The sequence below is a fragment of the Terrapene carolina genome, unplaced genomic scaffold, assembly GCF_002925995.2.
Source record: "Terrapene carolina triunguis isolate 2854851 unplaced genomic scaffold, T_m_triunguis-2.0 Scaffold69, whole genome shotgun sequence".
NCBI lineage: Eukaryota > Metazoa > Chordata > Testudines > Emydidae > Terrapene > Terrapene triunguis.
The window spans coordinates 48,601,209-48,617,482 of NW_020664420.1; positions in this window are offsets into that span (position 1 = coordinate 48,601,209).

Consider the following 16,274-nt stretch of genomic DNA (forward strand, 5'->3'; position numbering starts at 1 on the left):
AGCCCTGTTTTCAGTGGGTGACTCACTGCATTACATTTTCAAAAAACTAAAGACAAATAAAAATGTTCAAAGACTTAAGGTATCTTTTCAAAATGGTGCATGGGAGGCACACACAAATCCCATTCGCAAACAGGCCAAGTAATGTGATTTGTGCCTGTATTGTACCTCCCATCCTCCCATGTATAATTGTGAAAAAAAAACCCAACACTTAAGCCTTAAGTACCTTATTTTGCCTTCTTTCTTTCCTTTGACATTTTCCTACAGCTTACATCAAAGTTAATGTATGAGAAATGAAAGAGCACTGGGATTTTTTTCTCACGTACAAGATTCATCTTTATCAGATCGGCCACAATTGAGCATTCAGGTCTTACACTGCTTTTGTAATATGTTTATGATGAATCCAAGTTAAAGCCTTGTAGGCAAACTTATTCAGAAAGACAAGGGGAAATTTAAGACATTCATTCATCCATAGAATCATCAGCACCCCCGGCAAAGCCAGGCTACTGAGTAATATGGACTTTTGCAAACAGGCAGGTAAAGAATCTCATGTACTCTTGGCTGCACTGTAAATGCTTCCTGGGCCCTGGAACAGTTATGTGTACTAGTGTGCGTATGTAGACTTGCTTGTATTTAGTTTATTTTACCTTAGTTCTATAATAATGCTTACTTTTCAGGCAGTAAACATATACATCCTGTCTCAGAAACAAAGCTTTGTTTCAATCAGTCCATTATTTATTTATTTATTTTAGCTCTTATCCACACTTGGGGTAATGGTTCATCAGTTTGTACCAGCAATGATGGGCCTTAGGCTAATGCAAATTGAATGTTAACTGCTTCCATCCTGGACCTGTTTTCAGTAGCTAGTACTCATGCCTCATGGGCAAAACTCTGGATAGGGAGATCTATGACATCAAAGTCTTTTAAAAATATACAGCAGGGAGGACTAGATAGCCCTGGGGACTTATAATAGTGAAAGGCTCTGTATCCTATTACCAGTTCCTTGACCTAGCTAAGAGGACACCCTCCAGGGCTGTCATTCTGGCACCTCTCATTGACATAACATTAAAAAAAGAATCCATGTATTAGAAATCTAAGGCCAAGATGATCAAATTACCTAATTTTAGAACATTTGCCTAAACTGATCAGGGAGGCTCTTCTTAGGAAACTAGTGCATAAAATACACTGAATGTGGAGATGATCAACAGCTCTTTGTAGATTTCATGCATGATTCACCAAAGAGTCAAAAGAGTTTTCAAAATGATATTTTATAATAAAAGTCTCTCTCTCTGCAAACAGCCTGGGACAAATTCCAAGAGGCTATAAGTTAAGACAGCTCTGTTGTCTTTGATGGAGCCGCCCCAGTTTACCTAAGCAGAGAATTTGGCCCATTGTTAGCCAAAGCTGCAGAGAGCTGCAAAAGAGTAGAGACCATTTGCAGTCCTGACAGAGTCCTAGCCCCTTTTGTTATCAGAGGAAAAGGCACAGAAGCTGGGCTTACTCCTGCTTGAGCATGTCCAAATGCTGTCTTTTCTATTTCACTGTGGAAATGATTGAGAAAAGCTGTAGAGAAACAGAGACGCCAGGGCTGTCAATCTAGCACTTTTCACAAGTGCTCTATTCAGTTTAAAAATTTAGAAAGAAATAATAATAATAATGAAAAGAACAGAAGCCTTGGGAGAACCATTGACATTTTTATCTGAGCTTTGCAGTATTTTTCCTTCTAATGTCCATAACAAGCAGGCATAAAGGACATTTACATCAGCCTGTGAAATATTGATATTTATTAACATACCATATGATGGGTGTCAGACTGGGTGAATCAACAGCAAAGAACTTGTCCCATACCTTTGGTGAGTTAAAAAGATAGCTTAAACTGTTAAATATTTTTTCTAAATATAGATAATTACTGTATTAGCAAATTAAGAAAAAAGATTGAGAAAGTGGGGGGAGGGGAAAATGGAAAGCTATTTTTGCAGCCTGTAAAAGAAAACTGAATAGAACAACTGCAAGCACTGCTGGCATGTGAAAAGGAAGCATTTCTTAACAGGAAACAGTGTAAAAGTCAGTGAGTCAGAAACTTTGTCATGGGATTTAGGTTTTGCATATATATCATTATTTTGTATGTAAAACAGTCTTGTAAAGGACCATGATATACCCACAGTTTCACCTTGTAAGTCACATGTTTACTCAAATCATGCGTTATCTCAGTGGCTGGTTTTTAGTACCTCAAAAATCAGTGAGCATCATTACATCAAATTACTATAAAAGGTCCTAAATGAAATTATTTTGATCTGTTATGCTCATTCCAAACTGGATTTCTGTTCACGTTACATAATCACTGCATTTGGCACAGTACCAGCCATAGCCTTTGAAACAGTCTAAGGATTAAAGAAGTATGAAGACTGCATTGCTCATAAAAATATAAAGAGAGCACTAGAAATATATTTCCAGGATAATATGAAATCTTCCCCTCCTTCCCTGTAAGCTCAAGTCTGACACAGAGCTAGATGTTTATTAGCTAGGATGGAAAACGAAGCAATTGGCAGAGATTTTCCATTTGACGTTGACACCGTGGCTGGCTGGATAGTATGAAGAAAGTGAACTGCTCCAAGTAGGGTAGCTGAAAAATCAATTTGTCAAATTTTGCCTTGTGCACAAAGCCTGTTGATTTTGGTAGACTCTGTACACATGTTTCTAGGGCCCAAATCTGGTCTAAAACTTATCCAAATTTGTTAAATCCACAGGAGCTGTAGTAAACACACAGAGGGTAGGTGGGAGAATTTTTCAAAAATATTTCTTACCAAAAAAAGATTTTAAAAAGAGAAACCAATGAATAAATATAGTGGTGATGGGAGGTAGAAAACAGTGATTTTAACTTAACTCGTTGTCTTCAGCCTCAGCAGCTTCCACAGCAGCCCCCAGATACAGAGATGGGGGACAAGGCATTGGGTAGAGATAAGAGGGCAATGGAGCAGAGACTGAGGACAGCAAGAGTTGCATGGACATGGGCAGAGAGGCTATGCATGGTTGTGTGAGAGTTCACAGCTGGTCCTAGGGGTGCACCAGATGAGTGGTAAGGAGGTGCTGTGTGTAGGAAGAGCCGAATGGTGGGTAGGTGAAGGGTTTCAATTAGTGGTTCTGCCGTCATTCTTAGGCAATGATACTCCTCTAGGTATTTCCCACATTTAATGGGGGAATTGGCTTTAACCCCACTGAAGACCTTCTGTGGGGGAAGCAAACTGTGAAGGGACCATTTCCCGCTTTTTAAGCCCCTCCTGATGGGACCTGTAAGCACTGGTCTTTCTCTGCTCATGGGAGCAGATGAGCAATTTGTAGGACATCAGGTGCAGGGCTTTCAAACAAGCTCATTTGTACTTTCTCCCACGCTGCCCCTCATGCTTTGGAGGAGCTCACTGCAAAGCTTTCTCGTTGCCTTCCTTCAAATACCATGGTAAAACTCTCCTTTGCTATGATGTCTATGAAAAAACTTGATAATGGTTAGGCAGCTTGTGTGCTGAGGGCACAGTCTGCCATACTGACCAATATTGTCTCATTGTTTCCTTGTCCTCCCCATCTTTCTGTCTGTATCTACCTGTTTTCTCTTCTCTTCCACTTAGATTGTAAGCTCTTTGTTCTACTGCATCTACCACAATGGGGTTCTGGGCCATCACAGGCACTACCACAATACAAATAAAAAATAATAAGATTAAGAAAAGGCTTGAGCTCTGTTGACCTCCACACTCTGATGTTAAATCCTTACCAATTGAAGCTATATGAAATAACACTGAATATTGATTGTAGGGTTTATGCATGGGTCCCTGTAACAGCTACATTACCTACATCTATGATTGTTATTGATTGATTGATTAATTGATTTCCATTAGTGCTCAAGTGCTTTCCAAAAAGAAAAAAGATGGCTTGCTCACAATCTCAAAACAGACAGACAGAGGTAGGGAAAAGGGCTATAGCATACCAGTGAAGTGCTTGACCATGGCTTGGTAATAAAAGTTTAATTTGACACAATTAAAACAAAACCAATGGCATAAATAAGTTATACCCATAAAACTTTTCATTATAAGTCATCTGGTTTCCCTGTAGAAGGGAATTACCTCTGTTAGTTACTTTTGAACTCGGTCACGTTGATATTGTCACCAGTGACTGAAGTGGGAGGGAGATGCTGGCTCCTAGAGAAATCTAGTCTAGTTATAGTAGGTTACATTCTTGCTGGCCCTTACCCGGGAGTGTAGAGGTTGGTGGGAAGGAATAAGAAGCCCCCCTCGCCCCTTGCAGAGGTCACATAAGGGCTGACCAGAACTACAGTGCCTGTGCTTGTGAAGCTCAGGGCAGCTACTGAGATGCTCCTCCTGAATGGAAGACTGTTCCTATCAGGTAGGATCCAGTCCAACTTACTTCATAACCCCTTGCCATGCGTTCATTTGTCTCCACATCTCTCCACAGCTAGTTGCATATCAAAACAAACCAGAATCTTTCATCACAGTTGCAAAAGGGGAGACGTGCCTAACAGAACAATTACAACTGAACAAATAGATTGTTTTCAAAGGTAAATATTTGTTCCCAGTTTGCATAGTTGTTATTTACTTCAGATTTTCTTGAAAATTAGAACAAAGCAAAAATTCACACCCCGTGGAGAAACGGGTGTAAATCCAGCTTGCAGATAGTGTGGCTGCAAGGAGCTAAATATAGAAGAACTGAACTCTGACTCAGTCTCATCCTCTGCTTCTCTGTCCTTATAGATTAATGGCCATGAGACTGCAATATTCTCTTTCACTCTCTTCAGTGTGGGCTTGATTCTGCCATTCTTACTCATGTTAAGTAGAACCTTACTCAACAAGTAGCCACATTATTTTTTTTTAAATGATTGACTGCAACATGGCTATAATGAGCTATATATAATTCCTGAATAGGAAAACTTAGTAACAGTACTGCTGACAAGACCGGTCAATTTTTTAGCCAAAGAGCCTTGACAGTGTGCCCATATGACTCAGAAAACTCAAGGTGCCTTTGGGATCTTTCACTCACCAGAGAAATCCTCTTCTGCTCCTACAACCTGATTCTGCCTGGTTGCTATTCACATTGCTGCTTTACTGGGCGCCTGATCCAAACCTCATGGAAGTCAGTGGAAAGGCTCCCACTGACTGCAAAGGGATTTGGATCAGGCTGTATGTGAATAGTGAATAGAGCAGGGTGAGAGAATAGGGCTCTAAGAGAAACTAAAGGTTTGATTGTGCCATTGAGGCACAACCCTGTAATTGGGGTGTAGAGCTGTTCCAATCTAGAGGGTGCACCGGGGGAACGGTATGTAGGATGCACACTGCTACATCCTGGCAAGGCATGCAACATACTCATTTCCTGTTCAGCCAGCCAGCTCCACTGATTGGCATGTGAGTGGAACAGAGACATGGCTTCACCTACTCTCAGCTCCTTCTTGGCCTTCCTATCCTTGTGTGGGTGCTCACTGTGTGTGGACTGAGGAAGCAGTCCCTGTGCTGCACTGCAATTTTCCCGGTCCTGATAAACCCATGAAAAGGAGTAGAGAAGCTCTCTATTCCCCCGCTTGCATCCTGTGCAGCCACATTAGGACCAGGCAGAATGAAGTTCAAATAGAAGAGGGTTTCTCTGATGAGTGAAAGAATCCAAACATATCGTGTTTTTTCCCTCCCCCCATCTATATGGATACACTGTCAAGGGTCATAGTCTAAAAAATGGTCTTACCTTGTCGGTTGTACTGTACTGAAGATCTCCCATACAGGAACCCCACCATAAATTCCTATTTCCAATACGTTCATATTGCAAACACTATTTTTTTTAAATAAAGCTGTTGTGCAGCTTGCGTCAGTAAATAAATAGGAGCACAGGGTAAAATTTTCCAAAAAGCCTGTATGTGTACATAGCCTGCAGCAGTAAGCCTCACAGCTTGGTTCAACAAATTTGGGTTAGTGGGGCTCACACTAGTGCTCTAAAAATAGCTGTGTAGACAGGGCTGGCTCCAGGGTTTTGGCCGCCCCAAGCAGCCAAACAAAAAAAAACAACACAAAAAAACAAAAAAAAGCCGCGATCGCGATCTGCGGCGGCAATTTGGCGGGAGGTCCTTCGTTCCGAGCAGGAGTGAGGGACTGTCTGCCGAATTGCCGCCGAACAGCTGGACATGCCGCCCCTCTCCGAAGTGGCCGCCCCAAGCACCTGCTTGGTAAGCTGGTGCCTGGAGCCAGCCCTGTGTATAGACAGCACTTGGAAGTTGCAGCTCAGGCTAGAGCTTTGGCTCTGAAGCCCAGCCGCAGGGCTCCAGAGCCCAACCTCCAGTTGTTGACCCAGGCTAGAAGACTCGCTGCTGTGGACTGTATAGACATACTCAAGTAACTTAGAAGCACCACTTATGCTAATACTTCAGGAGAATTCAGTGAGGTCTTTGTGAGAATTGTGTACAGGCTAGGTCTAGTAGATTGGTATCTAGAATAAGTTCAGAAGAAGAGACAGGGTAGAAAGGACAGATGGATAGCGACCAGGGCTCGTATTACTCCTTCCTCCAGTATATGGATAACTGCCATTGAAATCAGTGGGTATTACCCTTATCCTGCAGCAGAAGAATGGAAACAAGGAGACTGACCTGGATCCAATTCTGCCAATGTTACATATGTTGAGTATAACCCTCCTCTGCATGTAGCCTAATTAACTTAAATAGGGCTATTCATGATAATACTTAACATAAGAGTGGCAGAATCTGGCCCCTGTATTGAATAGTATGTGCATTCTCAGGGACACAGGAACCCAGGAATTGCCATACCAGTCCTGCTTCTATTAAATCCAATAGGAGTTTTGCCATTGACTTCAGTGGGATCAGGATTGGAGTCCCAGCGAAACTGTTCCTTGGAAGCAGAGTAAAAGGGACCTTAGCATTTTAGCGTGCCAAGGTCTAGCTGAGGGGTTCTGATAGTTTTCATTTTATAACATTTTTGAACTGTAGGTAGCAGTTGCAATCAGCTGGGACTGTTGGGCTCTCAATCCTTAGGTTCATTCAGCACTTAGCCCTGAGGCAGATCTTTCTTGCTTGATACTCTTCAGTTGTAGAAATTTATCCCGGAGGAGAGCACTGGAATGTCTCAGTTACTGTGATCAGGGCCTGGTGTTAGTCTCATTTATTTCAGCTGGCCTATTTTACCACTTCCCCCTACTCGCTGTTATATTGCCTAACATTTTTGTGTTCTCCTTTTCTCTTATTAGTTAGTGGTGGGGTGGCTTGCTTGGTGACTATTCATTTTGTCCATGTGTCATAGTGTTTGTCATTGTGTGACTATGCATCGGCTAGTTCCTTTGTAATTTTTTTATTTTGTGTTTTGTTCTTATTGTACCACACATAGATACCTTGCCATAGCTATCTTAAAAATAGATTAAATAAGCAAATATTCCTAAAGTATAAAATATGGATCAACAAACCAGTTCAGATGAATTCAGAACTGAGGCAAACCATCAATTAAACTTGAAGTGAACCTTAAATGAGGTTTCAAAATGTTTTGTTAACTTTTTTCTTGATTTTTATGCATTTTGCAGGTTTCAGATAAATGCTGCAGTGCCATAATAAGGTGTCACAGGCTGATCTCTCAGTAATACCAAAAGCCTTGCAAGAAAATCTGTTCTCATGAGATTTCCAGCCCTCTTTTGCAGTACCAAGTAATTGAGATTATTCAGCTAAGCATCTGAGTTTGTAGATGCTTATCTGAATGGAACTTGCACTCCAAAACTTTTACACCTTTCACTGATAATAACATTGTTGTTCAGGAAAATAAAGAAACAATGAACAGTTATCTTAAGTCAAACAAAATGTATGTATCTCAGCCTTCTACTTCCCCTTTGTATCAAATGCCTAAATTTTGTACAAACCAAAATCTATAATGCGTTTAGTTCACCATGTTGGTACTCCAGTTTTATGCCAACATACCTTCACTGATATCAGTGGAGTTTACTAGTGTTAAACTGCAGCAACACAATGGTGAACCAGGCCCAGTTTGCTTGGCTTTTATTTTACAACTAAACTCCTGTGCCACAATGCTAGTAAGATTTCCTGAAGAAATCTCCACAAAGAAAATGTTTTTATTAATTGAGCTTGAATAACATAATTTTGTGTAAGCATTTGTTTTAAACAGAACTTAAAACTAATTTCTTCTTTTAAGAAGGTACATTATGTATAGGTCAACATAAAAGCTGCTGTCAAACTTTGTGAAAACCTAATTCTTTGTCAGTCAGACTCCATTCATGCTCAGAATAGAATACTAATCGTTTTTGCCTGCAGAGACGCTTGAGGATTTGGTACTTAATGAAAACTAGATCTTAAAAAAGCTAAAATCGGACTCCTTCCTTTTTCCACTTAGCTCAAGATCTCTCTTTCAGATTCAAAGCAAAACAAAAAAACTATTTTTTTATTTACATTTTCTTAAATTACAAAACCAAGATTCACTTGCCTCTTACAATACACATGGAACAACAAAATAAAATATAAAAATAAATCCCAATTAGATTTGCAAGTTATGCCTAATTTCTCAATAATTTAGTAATTCATGTATCAAATCCTAAAACACTATTTCCCCATTGTACATCCATACCATCAAGCTATTCCCCTATGTAAAACTTCTGGCAGGTGGTGTTGGCAGGAACAAGCGCAGTTTCAAATAACTTAGCGTCCCTCTTAAAATTAAGAAACACTACCAGCTTGAGCGCATACCCAGACTTTCTGTGATCACTAAATATCTTCCCTGGGTGTTCTTCATAGACAATACTTCCCCACTTGTAAGAACTGAGGCTGCATATGAAAGAAAGAAAACCTTATTGGGGAAAAGGGTACACTGCATCAACTTGATAATACGATAAATAAAACACTCTCCCACAGCAGCTTTGGCATGAATCCATTAATTTGGTTCCCCACATATGTGTGAACGTCCAATAAGCAAATCCCCCCTTACCACATGCTTCCCCAGCCAAGAAACACCACTCATTGTTTGGTGCCAGTCGGTAACATAGTCCCAGAGTCATGAGGTGACTTGTGCGGGCCTGTGTCCAGACTCTTGTAAAGTTCTCCCTGGTCCTGGCCTGAAGTTCTATCATCTAATCCAGCTATAGCAATTTCAGTTTTATTTGTTGGCTGGGTAAGAGGGTCCTCTCCAGAGTTCACTCAGCTTTACTGCTGTCTTTTGCAACTTTAGCAAAGAACCTTCTCTACATTGCACCTCATTGAATAGCCACCTCTACATCATATACCATTCAGCAGTCCTCAGTTCTACCACCCAACCAAATCTGTGTTTGCATACAATTATGGTGACTCCCAAAGTGTCACTGGAGGAATTCTGGGTAGATAGCTTGTGCTAATGAAGCTCTCTGTGTCTGTGCTTCCCTGTCTACCAATAGATTGGAGGAAGAATGCTCCTTCCACTCTGGATCTTCTATGGATCTGGAGTTCTGGGTAACCAGCTTAAGCAGATAAAGCAGCAATGTGGCCATTTTCCTTCTTTTAACCAATAAATGAGAGCAGAGAGCTCCTTACTGTCTAGAGCTTCAGGCCATATGGAGCCACCATTTTTTATTTTGTGGAACTATATTCACTATGAATACTGAATGAGTTTAGGACAAAAGACATACTCTTATTGTGGCCTCTTCTTGATCACTGCTACAGATAACATAAAAGTCGTAAGTTAGATCAGTTAATGACAAGGGTTCAAATTCAGTACTGTACATTTAAGTGATGTCTGAAATAGATGATGTAGCAGTGAGACTTACAGAGAACAATAATAATGGTCCATATTCTGAGCGCCCCTGAGACCTGGAAACTCTTACTGAAGTTAAAGTGTTCAGCTAGTCCATGGAGGTACAATCCATAGTAAGGGTGGTGTAGAGCTGCACCTTCGCTGGGGGAAGTTGGGACAGAATTCTGTTTAAGGTAGGACACTCCCCAAATCCCTGGAATACAGGGAGAGAAATTTTGCTGTTACATCACTTAAGGGCTTCAGCTTATTTGCCAGTCCCATTCTAAGGCCAGTCAGCAGAGCGGGGATTGGGGAGCAAGACTATGTCCCCTCATCCTTACTGCCTCCTTTGTGGCAATGTGCATGCCCGAGGTGGAAGAGAGAGAACAGTTTCTTCCTTTCCTTGAATACAGGGACTACAATTGTGCCAGGCCCTTAGGTGGGCTGAACAAAGGGGAGGACTCCTTGTACCCTCTCCAGAACTCATTTCCCCTTATTGCACACCTACAGAAGGGCTGATGTGGTGAAGCAAAATGGACTTGTGGTTAAGCCCCTGAATGGGGATGCAGGAGACCTAGATTTAGTTCCCTGCTCAGCAACCTGCTTCCTGAGTGACCTTGGGCAAGTCTTTTAATCTCTTTCTGCCTCAGTTACCCATCTGTAAAATTGGGATATGAAATTTCCATTCTCCCATCCATTGTATTTCTTGTCTATTTTAATAAGCTTTTGGAGTCAGGCTCTGTGTCTTGCGATGTTTATACAATGCCTAGTGCAATGATTCCCGGATCTCAGTTGGGGCTTTTAGGTGCTACCGTATTATAAATAATAACTATCTGCCCCCAAATATGTATTATTGGGACGTCAATGGCCCCATATATTTATATTATTATTGCGGGTGCTTATCACCTCTGAGGATTTGTCTTCTGTTCTGCTAGTCTAAAGCTTAGAAAAAGAGAGCTTGTAATATGTTTGTAACTGTAGCATACAAATGATCCAATCTGGCCTTTTGAAAGAATAATAAATACTGCTAATAAGTCTGAACATATAAACTGCCTCCCCATAGAGGCACTGCGGGTTGCTCACAATAAAAACATTATAAAAAAAACCCAACAAAAATATTTTAATAAAAACCATTCTCTTCAAACAAAAGGAACAAAATCCATGTGTCAGCCACATTTATGTCTTACTGCTTGTATACATTTGTCTCTTCAACAAGTTTAAGCCAGGGCTTGAGTTTGCTCCCATGGAAGTCTAAGTTACTGCAGGCTTCTGTGCTGTATGGGAATCTTCACAGTGCTATGTGCAGCCCCACTCCGGACATAGGCCTCCAACCCCCAGCACACCCTGTACACCAAGAGTTGCAAAGGACTTCTTGGAACACAGCCTGGGGCTATCTTCTGTGGCCAAGGAAATCCTCCCTCAGCCGGAACCAGCGCTTTTCAGGCATTTTATTGCACTCTTGATCTTTGACGTTATGTAAAGAGGCCTTGGTATCTTAATTTGGAGCTCTCTCTCATATGAATCTGTTCTTGAGCATTCTCTGCTTATTACATTTTCAATGAATAACACATTAATTCCTACTCTGTTTAGTAAAACACACTCAAAACCACAAACAGTTGATTTCTAACCCTTGCATTAGCATACAGCAGGGTTGCTGTTTTTTTTAGCAGAGACTAAGCTGCTGTTGAGCAATGACTGATAAGCTTTTTGCAACTGATGTTGCACTGTATTTGTAAACATATGCATCAACAAGCACATTTGATTAGACGGAACCAGGAAAGTGGGGGAGGGAATATTTTTATTTTTATAAAATGAACTTCCAACAAAAGTGTACTCCAAAATAATCAACCGTGTCAATCTACAAGCGCCTATGTTGTAAACAGAAAGCTTGAAAAGTATTATTTCTTAGTGCCTTTATTTTATTTAGCTAAAATCAAAACAGTACCTACTATAAAAATTAGACATCTGCTTAGGAGGCTGGTAATAAGTCTATAAGGAAGTTGACATTATTTTTTGATAGGTTTGAAATGTAAATTATAGTACCTAGTCTCAACACAAATGACCAAAGTGGCATGGATGCCTCTACACAGATCCTGGTGTGGATTTGTAGAGACCATGGCCTGCATTTCCCACTCTTAGAAAGCCAACCAGTGTGAAAGGTGTCTGCTGGTGGAATCTCTCAGGAAGCAGGTGACAGAGCCATAGGAGGAGGTGACTAGGCTGAGGAGCATCCATGCCCACAAGGAATTCATTGACAGTATTAATATGGAGTCCAAGGCTGAGGAAGCTATCCAGCTAGAGAGGACTGCTGTCATGCCACAGAAGGAAGAGGATATGGCTCTGGCACAGGGAGGACACTGGCTGCTGGTTACTTCTGGCAGTAGGCAATGCTCTACCCCTACTCCCAACCCACCCACCATCGTGAAGAAGAACTTTTATGCTGCCCAGGCAATGAGGAATCACCCCCAAAGGTGGAGGAGGAGAAGTTCTGTACTCCCAAGGCTGTACAGCCACCATTTCCAGGAGGAAACCTAGGGTAGTGGTGGTTAGTAACTCTTTTCTTAGGGGGATGGAGGCACCGATCTGTCAGCCTGACATAGCATTCTGTCTGCCAGGGGCCCATATCTGAGATATTACAGAGGGATTGTCGAGGATTATCTGGCCCTATAACTATTACCTCATGCTACTCATCCATGTGGGCACTAGATACTGCAATGTATGACCCTGAGCAAATCAGAAGTGGCCACAGGGCTCTGACAGTAAGGGTGAAGAAGCTGGGGGCACAGGTGGTGTTTTCTTCGATTCTTCCGGTCAAAGGAAGGGGCCCAGGCAAAGACAGATGCATCCTGGAGATGAATGCCTGGCTGTGAGAATGGTGTCACCCGGACGGCTTTGGCTTCCTTGACCGCAAGATGCTGTTCTGGGAAGAAGGACTGCTAAGCAGAGATGAAGTCCACCGATCGAGGAAGGGGAAGAGCATATTTGGATACAGACTGGCTAACATAGTGAGGAGGGCTTTAAACTAGGTTCCACAGGGGCAGGTGACAAAAGACCACATATAAGTTAAAAACATGGAGACCTGGAAGGAGGGTCAGAGTCTGGGGGGAGCTTCGGCTGTTACAGCAGGGATAAGGGAGAGAAAAGAGCGAACACAGGGGAAAATCAAATCAGTATCCTAGATGTCTGTATACTAATGCGAGAAGTATGGGCAATAAGCAGGAAGAACTTGAAATGCTAGTTAATAAACACAACTATGACATAGTTGGCATCACAGAGACTTGGTGGGATAATACGCATGACTGGAATATTAGTATAGAAGGATACAGCTTGCTCAGGAAGGACAGGCAAAGAAAAAAGGGAGGAGGTGTTGCCTTATATATTAAAAATATATACTCTTGGACTGAGGTTGAGATGGAAATAGGAGACAGACTGGTTGAAAAACAAGGGTAAAAAACAAGGTGATGTCATGGTAGGGGTCGACTACAGACCACCTAACCAGGAAGAAGATATGGATGAGGCTTTTTTAAAACAACTATCAAAATCATCCAAAGCACAGAACTTGGTGGTGATGGGGGTCTTCAACTATCCAGACATCTGTTGGGGGAAATAATACAGCAGGGCACAGATTATCCAACAAGCTTTTGGAATGTATTGGAGACAATTTTTTATTTCAGAAGGTGGAGAAAGCTACTAGGGCAGAAGCTGATCTAGATTTGATTTTGACAAATAGGGAGAAACTGGTTGAGAATTTGAAAGTGGAAGGCAGCTTAGGTGAAAGTGATCATGAAATGGTAGAGTTCATGATTCTAAGGAATGGTAGGAGGGAAAACAGCACAATAAAAATAATGGATTTCAGGAAGGCAGACTTCAGCAAACTCAGGGAGTTGGTAGGTAAGCTCGCATGGGAAGCAAGTCCAAGGGAAAAAACAGTTCAAGAGAGTTTTTCAATAAAGCCATTATTAAGGACACAAGAGCAAACTATCTCACTGCATAGGAAAGATGGGAAGTATGGCAAGAGACCACCCTGACTTAACCAGGAGATCTTCAATGATCTGAAACTCAAAAAAGAGTCCCACAAAAAGTGGAAACTAGGTAAAATTACAATGGATGAATATAAACAAAAACACAAGTATGTAGGGACAAAAATAAAAAGGCCAAGGCACAAAATGAGATTAAACTAGCTAGAGACATAAAGGGTAACAAGAAAACATTCTGCAAATACATTACAAGCAAGAGGAAGACCAAGGACAGGCAAGGCACATTATTCAATGAGTAACGGAAAACAATAACAGAAAATGTGGAAATGGCAGAAGTGTTAAATGACTTTTTTGTTTTGGTTTTCACCAAAAAGGTGAGTAGCAATTGGATGATTATCATAGTGAATGCCCATGAAAATGAGGTAGGCTCAGAGGCTAAAATAGGGAAAGAATTACTTAGACAAGTTAGATGTCTTCAAGTCACCAGGACCTGATGAAATACATCCTAGAATACTCAAGGAGATGACTGAGGAGATATCTGAGCCATTAGCGATTATCTTTGAAAAGTCGTAGAAGATAGAGTTTCCAGAGAACTGGAAAAGGGCAAATATAGTGCAAATCTATAAAAAAGGAAAATAAGGACAGCCCCTGGAATTACAGACTTAACTTCAGTACCCGGAAAGATGATAGAGCAAATAATTAAGGAATCAGTTTTCAAATACCTAGAAGATAATAAGATGATAAGTAACAGTCAGCAATAGGCTTAAACTGCAGCAAGGGTGGTTTAGGTTGGACTTTAGAAAATGGTTAAGCACTGGAATAAATTGCCTAGGGAGGTTGTGGAATCTCCATTGAGGAGATTTTTAAGAGCAGGTTAGACAAATACCTGTCAGGGATGGTCTAGATACTACTTAGTCCTCTCATGAGTGTAAACGACTGGACTAGATGACCTCTTGAGGTCCCGTCCAGTCCTATGATTCTATGATTAATAGCAGAGGCAAGATAGCACAACTCTAACCCTTTTGGCAACAAGGTACCACCACAATTTCTTTAATTTTACAGTAAGAACTTACACATGATGTTTTAACAACTGTTCTTAGGGATACTGGTCAATTGTGACCCAATCCTATAAGGTGCTAAGCCTCCTGAGCATCCTGAACTATATCTGATCCATCACAAGATCTGCCCTATAATGAGCCTAGGAAATCATAACTAAAGGGAGTTCTTGAGAACCATAGATACAAAGAAAATTAGCTTCTCTACCTGCAAAGAAAATTAGCCACTCTACCTGGAAAAGTGAGGTGGTGCTAGACAAAGCTCACCAGAATCACACAGTACTCCTGAACAAAAGGAGTAGGAAGAAGATTTGGGGCAAGGGACATACCCCAGCTTGGCATGAGCAGATTGAGGCAGGAGTAGGAGCAGGTTGGAGGAACCTGCCAATGCACAGATCTTCGTGCCCTCCTTTTTGTGGAGATGGGATCATAAAAGGGGCCTTTGAGACTATGGGAATAGTCTCTGTGAAGTGGCCTGGGAGCTGTTCTATGACTTAGAGGGAGGATCCCTATGCTGTGCACCAGTCCTGCCTCCTAGCTGAGCATTGGGCAGAGTATTTGCCATTGAATGTGTTATACCCTCAATGTCCATTGTGATGATGTCAATCCTCATCAGGTTAGTTTGACCTCTGCCTTCCACTGAAATTTGGAAAAAGGGTACTATATAGTTAACTCTGTTGGGGTGGGCCAAAGACAGGTTTCCTCTGTGATTTGCTTTTTGTTTTTACAGGGTCTCTGATGGTGAACCCTTGAAAAAGTTGTCTGGAAGTTGTTCCTTCCTGCTTCTGACAGGAGGAATTCTCTGTTCAGGGAGAAATGTTTGAAAGAAGGTATGATTGTGGTCAAAGCTGAGACTACACTAAGGCCTCTCCCCATAGAGGTGACTGATTAAAAACACAAGCTGAGGAACACCTGGTTTGTTGAGCTCTCTAGTTTTGCTTTCTCTGTCTCCTTTACTGAGAATATCTGGCCACCATCTTTCAGTCTCTATTTATGTTTTTATTTCTGGCCAAGTTCATACGTCAAATATATCTCAGTCTTCTCCCAGATTAGAAGAAAGGAGAAGGAAAAGAAAAAGGGTTGCTACATTTGTCTGAGTAGGAAGTGAAATATAACAAGGCTAAAAGCCTAATTATGATTTGACTTAAAAAGGGAAAATGGCAGCACCATTTAAACCCACATCCTGTTCCACGATGGGAGTTTTTGTGAACAAGGAGAAGGAAACTGCCTGAGAAACTGCTTTACACAGAAGCAACAATTCAGCTTGTGTTAATGTGTGTTGGTTTGTCTGCTATGACTGAAGGGGGGAAAAGGGTTTGAGTAAGTGCTATAGAAGCCTGAACCAGAACCAAGAGAGGCAGTCCCGCTAGAGGTAGGTAAGGGGAAGCAATTCCTAGAACCAAGCTCTACCTGTTTGTGTCCTAAGCCTATTCTGGGGAATGATGGTTTCTTATTTAATTAGGGATTTTTTCTTTTTTGGTTAATTTGTGTTT